This window comes from Lactuca serriola, chromosome 8, assembly GCF_051521515.1.
Source record: "Lactuca serriola cultivar US96UC23 chromosome 8, Lser_US96UC23_V15, whole genome shotgun sequence".
Lineage (NCBI taxonomy): Eukaryota > Viridiplantae > Streptophyta > Magnoliopsida > Asterales > Asteraceae > Lactuca > Lactuca serriola.
Window position 1 is genome coordinate 82,364,396 of NC_136415.1, and position 8,484 is coordinate 82,372,879.

An 8,484-nucleotide genomic window follows, 5' to 3' on the forward strand; every position below is an offset into this window, starting at 1 on the left:
AATCGGAGCTCAAAGCTTTCGACCAAACAAAAACCGGCGTCAAAGGCCTCGTCGATGTCGGAATCCAATTGGAGCTAGGGCTTTTTGTGAAGAACTTGCCCCGCCTTTCTCTACTATGTGTTCTCTCTTCTACATCTCCACCCTCCAATGAAATCCAATCACCAGCGATCCTATAACAGTTCTTTCTCATGCTCGAACCCTAGATCTCACCTCGTACCTTGCTACATCTCTATAGCGACAACGGCTAAACAGAAACTCCACCACCTCTAACGGCGGCTCGAACCCATTGATTATATCAATTTCCTCCTCTGTTTGGGGGATGAAAACTAATGACGAATAAACAACTTCATTTTTTGATTCAATTGCTTGATTTTGTCGACTCATATACGATTGCATCAGCAGCTGATCCAGTCTCGCACCAAAATCTATTTGAAGAAGATTAGAGACTGTTCAGCTACAATCACGAATGAAACAACCTTCACTCTCCTCCGCCTTCTGTATACATGCTTCTTTGGTATCTACATGTGCGCCAAGGGACTGCATCACAAGTAACTCTGGTGACATGTATGTGAAATTCCCAATTCAATAAATGCTACCATACCTAGATCTCGAGTATTCTATTGACTTTTTCTTTAATTTGCAGAAGTTCTCCTGGATTGGCATTTCAACGTGTGGATAATACTCTTCTTGAAGATGATGAGCCTTTTAAAGCTCCTGTTCGTTTTCAACTTCTCGGGTAAATAAAGAAACATAAAGGCGTTGAAAGTATATCTTTTTGGCTGCCTCAGGCTCCCCCTAGATATTTATAAATGGTTTAGTGTTATCCTCCGCATTGATAACTAGGATCTGAATTGTTTTATATGTTTGGAATTGCAGATGAAACCATTATCTAACATATCATTGATCAATATTGGATTTAGTCTCCATAGCAGGCTTGATTACCTCAATGCCATTGTTTGATTCTCATTGGCCGCCAGATCATATAATGATAAACTTGAAGCTTAGGAGCCTCTTGTTGAACCTGTTGATGGTGTCTTAAGGTGGGTTATCTCTTTCTCTAGAATTTTTCAAATAGGTTTTAGTGATAAATTTTTGAAGGGATCCCTTTTCTCTTTCTTTCTCCTTGTTTAATGTCTTCTTGTTTGGTTTCAATGTCCAGGTACTAAAATGATGTCAATACTCCAAGTGCTGCATCTCAATTACTTTTGCTGTCACAATGACTTTTGCTGTCACTGGCTTGGTCTCAGGTGCAGCCCAAAATATCCTTGTCTGTACACGAAGAACTGCATCTTGGGGAGCACATATCTGCTCATCTGGTACCTACAATCCATTTCTTCAATGTAAGTTGATACTTGATATAATAAACTTAAAGTTTTTCAATTGAATTTCAAGCGCTTTCCTAACTACACTAACTTCCCCAGAAATCTGTTTGTTATTCAAGACAAAAGAAAAAATTCTGAGTTTGATGGCAGGCAGCATGGGTTTTTAGATAAATCCTGATTAAAAAATGAGCTTACCTAAACCAATTCGTCAGAAGAAGATGCACATGTAGGAAGTTTATCCCTTGGAAGAATCCTTATTTGTTCCACCATTCTTTCAAACACACAAAACAGACCCTTCTGCACATAAGAACCCAAATATTTCCAAAACTCTTCCACTTTTAACCTTATTTTCTTGAGATACATTAACACCAGTACCCTTCTTTTCTGGTTCTCACCTTTATGTCACCTTTGTAAATGGTGTTGTGATTTGAATGATGTTTATTTTTCTATTTTTCTCCATTATGTCGTCTATTAATATATGCAGGTGGCATATAATTACAGTTATGTCCCTGTAGAAGCGTATCTGTATTTTGTGTATAATGGCAGATTCTCTGTGGATGGTGTGCTTTCCGATAATCCAGTGACTCCATCAGCAACTTTTAGTAAGTTTTGAACCCTTTAAATCTCATGATATGATTCTGCATATATTGAAAAAGGTTGAATGCATTAAATAACATTCTATTTCCATAAGTTAATATTTCTACAACCATGCAAGTTGTTTTTCTCATATTGGGAAAAAACATTCTCAGTCTGGTGTGTCATTTTATACACAATCATTTAACATTTATATATATTCATCATAAATCATAAATTAGATCCCTTGTTGCTTCAGGAAAAGGAAAGCCTTTAATTATCTCATTTGAAGGAGCAATTGGGGAGTTTCCAGGGTGTAGCGATTCAACATACAGAGGCTTGTGCAAGAAGCAGTAAGCCTTTAATTATCTCATTTGATGTTTGAAAATTATATTGAGAAAATAATGGAAAGCATGGGAAATGGAAGGGTTGTCGATAGGGTATCTGCATTTGATCCATAACTTCACCCCCTATACAAACACACCAAAGAAAATCAGATCTAACATGCTTATATTTGAATAAATTTAAAGTAAAACATTACAGAAACCTGAGTCTCACATTCTTCATGTTTTAGTAACATTTCATTTTTCATTCAAGATGGTATAGATACAACATATCTGAGGTTTGTTGCATCAAATGCTGAAGCTGGTTCAATTATCGGAAAGGGTGGAATCATAGGAAAGGGTGGATTGTACCCAATAGCTCATGTGGTGGAATCATAGGAAAGGGTGGATCCATGATTAGGTAAGACCAAATTTGATCTATTACTTTGTAATTTTAAATTCGTGACAACTTCCATTTTTGATATGTTATTACATTTACAGGTCCTTCATTGAAGACTATGGACCTAACATTAAGATCTCCCCTCAGGGTCACAACTATATTGTATTAAATAATAGGCTTGTAATAGTGAATGACACCCTACAACAACTGGTGCAAGCTATTAATCTGATTTTATTCAAATTATCCGAAGATCTCTACTATCTTCAGTCCGTTGGCCCCCTATTTCCATATGTTGATGGTATGCTTTTTTTTGTTACCGATTTCCCTCATACATAGAAGAGTCCAGCAGGACTCACCACATGCATGACACAAGGAACTACTAGTCTTCTTAGTAATACAGTTTATGCCATAAGTGATGCTGCCACCCAAGTCAGTTGAGTAGCACATAAGGTACATTTAATTCCTATTTTTATTTTTAAGTCCATGGTGTTAAATTAAAATAAGATGTTGCCCAGGGTACCGTTGCTTTTACAATGGACGACCCATCTGCATCAGCTTTTTATCTATTTATTTTTTCTATTATCATATCTTGTCACTTCTCAATGACATTATGTGTTTGTTATAAGATCAAGTTCCAGAGAATGATGTCAAAGGAATTTCTAAGGATAAACCATTGTATGATCTATTTGTTTCTTTACTTTAATGAGTAAAATTAAAGTTCTAAGGATATTCATATTCCCCTTCATTCTTGATTTATATATCTACATGGTATAATTATTTTTAATTCTTCCTTTTGCAAAAAGGTATGGTTTTGATCAGTAGGAGGCTTTGCTCTCCTTGAAGAAGAGTGGCAAAATTGATGAATTATTATTACAAGTAAAGCCAGCTGTCCATTTTTTTTTTATTTTTTTATATTAACATTTTAAATTTATAAGACTTAACAAGATTACCTCAATCATGCTTTTCAGGGTAAAGAGTACATCTTGTTGCTAAACTCAGATAATTTGGTTGAAGTTGTGGACCCAAGTATCCTTTTTAAGTTTATAATTGTTAGTTTCTTTTTGACTTAATGAACTTAATATATATATATATATATATATATATATATATATATATATATATATATATATATATATATATATATATATATATTGAGTGTGGCTTCTCAAATATTTTTATAAACATCATTTAACCTGGGAAAAATGTTATAAATTAAACAATTAAACAATAACCAACTATATGATTTTGGGATCCTTATGATATGTACCAGAGATTCTAAATCATCTTATCCAGAAGAACATTGAGTATTGCATGGAGGTAATTACTATAATGCCCTTTTCTTATATTTACTTTGAAAATGTTAATTCTTACCTTTTGTCTATGTAGGATCCACCAGGAGCAGGAAAAACACAAACAATTCTTGGGCTTCTTAGTGCCATATTACAAACCAGCTGAGTATATAAGTCTGTTAGTAACTTATGCAGGTAACAATATTGTTCATAGCTGGGCTGTTAATGTTCCTGTTTGTTTTCATTTATGTAGGTAACAATCTTGTTGAAAGGACTTATGAATCAGATATTAATGGTAACAAGTTTAACACTCGAGTCCATACGATTAGATGTTAATGGTAACAAGTTTAACACATGTGTCTTTGTTATACATACAAATTAAATGCAATGGATTGTATTTTTTGTATATGGTATTTTATTTTATATTATGCAATGGATTGTATTTTTTGTATATGATATTTTATTTCTATTATGAGAGATTAAATGCAAATTTAATTTATAAATTAATAAATATATAAATATATTTTTTTTAAAAAAAATTAAAATTACGATACGCAAAAATGTGTGTCGTCTTCATTTATGACATGGCCTTTCTTGACTGGTGCTTCCTTGATACGCATTGCGTGTGATAAACACGCACGTCGTAAGGTTACGACACGCAAATGTGTGTCGTCTTCCTTTATGACAGGGCCTTCCTTGATACGCATTGCGTGTCATAACCGCGCGTCGTAAATGCGCGTCATAAATGCGCGTCGTCTATAGACGACGCGCAAAAGCGCGTCATCTCTCTTTATGATAGGGCCTTCCTTGACGCGCATTTGCGCATCGTCTGAGCATTTTACGACGCGCAATGAGCGTCGTAAAAGGCCTTTTTTCTAGTAGTAGCCTTGCCCGGGTGGTACAAGATCTCACAATCATAATCTTTGACCACGTCTAACCACCTTCTCTGTCGCATGTTTAGGTTGGGCTAATCCATCAAATACTTCAGGCTCTTGTGGTCCATGTATATCGTACACCGAACCCCGTAAAGATACTGACTCCAAATTTTGAGGGCGAACACCACTGCCCCCAACTCAAGATCGTGGGTGGGATACCTCGTCTCATGAGGCTTCAGCTGCCTCGATGCGTATGCTATCACATGCCCTCTCTGCATCAGCACTGCTCCCAACCCCAAGATCGATGCATCACAATACACCACAAAGTCCTCCATCCCCTCCGGGAGGGCTAACACTGGGGCTTCACATAGCCTCTGGCGAAGCGTCTCAAAGGAGGTCTGCTGCTTTGGTCCCCATGAAAAAGTAACACCCTTCCGGGTTAACCTGGTGAGTGGCACTACGATCTTGGAGAAATCCCTGATAAACTCCGATAATAGCCTGCCAACCCCAAGAAACTCCTGATCTCGGATGGTGACCTCGGCACCTCCCAACTCATCCCTGCCTCCATTTTGGCCGGGTCGACCAAAATCCCCTTCTGGTTAACGAGGTGCCCTTGGAACTAGACCTCTCGCAACCAGAAATCACACTTGGAGAATTTGGCGTAAAGCCTCTCCGATCTCAGAACTCCGAGGATCTCCCTCAAATGCTCCTCATGCTGCTCTCTGGATCTCTAATACAACAAAATATCATCGATGAACATGATCACCGACCGATCCAACATCGGCCTGCACACTCTATTCATGAGATCCATGAACACTGCCGGGGCATTAGTGAGTCCGAAAGGCATCACCACAAACTCATAATGCCCATAACGAGTCCTGAACGCTGTCTTCTGGATGTCCTCATCTCGAACCCTTACCTGATGATACCCCGACCTCAAATCGATCTTGGAGAACCAAGATGCTCCCTGCAGCTGATCAAACAAATCATCGATCCTCGGCAACGGGTAACGGTTCTTGACCGTCAGCTTGTTCAACTCCCGGTAATCAATGCACATCCGGTGTGAACCATCCTTCTTTTTGACAAAAAGGATAGGTGCTCCCCATGGTGAGCTGCTCGGCCGAATAAACCCCTTCCCCAACAGCTCCTGAAGCTGCGAGGATAACTCTTGCATCTCTGGAGGTGCGAGGCGATATGGCACCTTGGCAATAGGCGCGGCCCCCGGAACCAAATCGATACTGAACTCCACTTGCCTCACGGGTGGCACACCCGGCAACTCCTCTGGAAATACATCCGGGAACTCACGCACTATCGGAACCTCCTCAACTGACCTCGGTCTCCCTGAATCAACCCGTGTATCCATCACATACGCCACAAAGCCCATACAGCCCTGCTATAGACACTGCCTCACCCTAGCGGCGAACAAAACGCCGACCCAGAACGTGTACCCTCGCCGTACACCGTAAGAGCTCCCCCACTAGGTTCTTGTATAGTCACTAATTGTCACTCGTATTCGATAACCGCACTGAATCTACTCAACCAGTCCATTCCCACAATGGCACAAACATCACCCATCGCAATAGGAATCAAATCAATCGGGAACTCAACACCGAAAATCTCGAATACACACTCTCGGATCACCTCTGTGGCATAAATCACCCTCTCGTTAGCTATGGAAACTCTCAGAGGCCGGCTCAACGCCTCACGACTAACACTGATATGCTGACTAAAAGCCAAGGATACAAAAGACCGACTCGCACCCGAGTCAAATAACACCAAGGCAGGTACAAAATTCACAAGAAAAGTACCTACGCATAACATAATATAAGCACAATATCTCAACATCAAAATAAATACATGAAAGAATACATACCAACCACGACATCAGGCACTGCGCGGACCTCCTCCGCGGTCAACTGAAAGGCTCTCCCTCATGCCCTCGGTGCTTCGGCCTTCACTGGCCGACTCTCGGTAGCTCTGATGGCGGCAGGGGCAGATCCCTGAGGTGCTCCCTGTGCTGATCCCCTCAACTAAGGACACTCTGCCTTCTGGTGTCCGTTCTGGTTGCAGTGAAAACATACTGCAAACCACTTGGGGTAGTCCTTGGCCATATGCCCCTCTTTGCCACATTTGTAGCAAGACCCTGCTCTGCACACTCCGTCGTGGCTCTCGCCGTACTTGCCACAAGTGTGGCCCCTCTGGTTCCCAAATCTCGAATCGGCGGGCTTTGCCCGCTTGGCTACCGGCTGGGACTGCGCCGGTAGCCGATCCCTCCCCTGAGACTCAGCCTGCTCCCTAGCCTGAGTCTCCAGCTCTATCTCCCTCTTCCGGGCATTTTCCTGAAGCTCGGCAAATGTCCGGTACGTCGAGTTCGCCACGAAATCACGTATGTCCCTCCTCAGAATGCTTATATATCGAATCATACGTGCCTGCTCGGAGGACACGTGCTCTGGGTAGAACATCGCCCGCTCATGAAACATCCTCGTGATCACAGTAACAGACTCAGTTCCCTGCTTGAGGGTCAGAAACTCCTGGGCCAAACGCTCCCTCTCCACCTAGGGAACGTACTCATCTCGGAACATAGTAGTGAACCTCTCCCAGGTCACTGCTGCAAGCTCAGCAGGCATATAGTGCGCCGTCTCAAATTTCCACCAGTCCTTCGCCCCCAAGCGAAGCTGGTTCAGCGCGAACCGGACTCTCAAATGCTCAGGAGACGAGCAAGTGAAGAAACACCCCTCTATGTCTGAAATCCGTCTCATCGCCGCAATCGGGTCCTGGGTCCCATCAAACTCTGGTGGTTTCGTGTTGCTGAACTCTCGGAACAGCAACGCATCACCACCCTGCGGCCTCGTCGCAGCTATGGCTGCAGTAGCTGCAGCAACAACAGCCTCAGAAAGAGCAGCGTACTTCTCATCAAATGTCTCTATCAACGTGGTCTTGATAGACCCGAACATCTCTGGTATCTCTGCCCTGATGGCCGCAACCACCTCCTCCTAGATGATCCTACGGATCTCCTCATCCCTCGTGTCACTGGTCCCTGATGTCTGGCGAGTCCCAACCATGATCTCTCTCTCTGAAATACAACATAAGAATAATATCAGGGACTTGCTCGAGTATACTCACACTCGAGTACTCCATCCTACTTGTTCCCTGGTACTCCAAAGATTCTTACTTGGACTGTGCACTGACCCGGTGTCTTCAGTAGTACGGGCCCAATACTACCGTCCACACTGCATCAACATCCACCCGAAGTCCTCCTCCCAGAGTTCCAAGTCCCAAGCACTCTACTCTCTTTGATCATATGATATTCGCAACAGATCTCTCAAAATCTGCTCGCTGCTACCTAGCCAATTTGAAATATTCCTAGCAGCAAGACTCCTAGACTCAGGCATCACATATCAGGCCACTCTAGTCCTAATAAGAATACCTAGTCTACTCTAGCATGAATATCATAGCTCATAAGATAACATATCACATCATATATTATAACACTTTTAATGATGGTATTTTGGGAAATCACCGTTCGGGCGTCGGCTATTCGTACACACGACTCTGCTCTGTTTATCTCGCAAGTTCTTCTTTTGAAAACTTGTTTTATTATGAATTGTTTTTTTCAAATCCTCGGTTTGAGTTCAGATACGCCCGAAGGTGCACCCGAATCCCTCAAACCTAGGCTCTGATACCAACTTGTCACACCGTAAA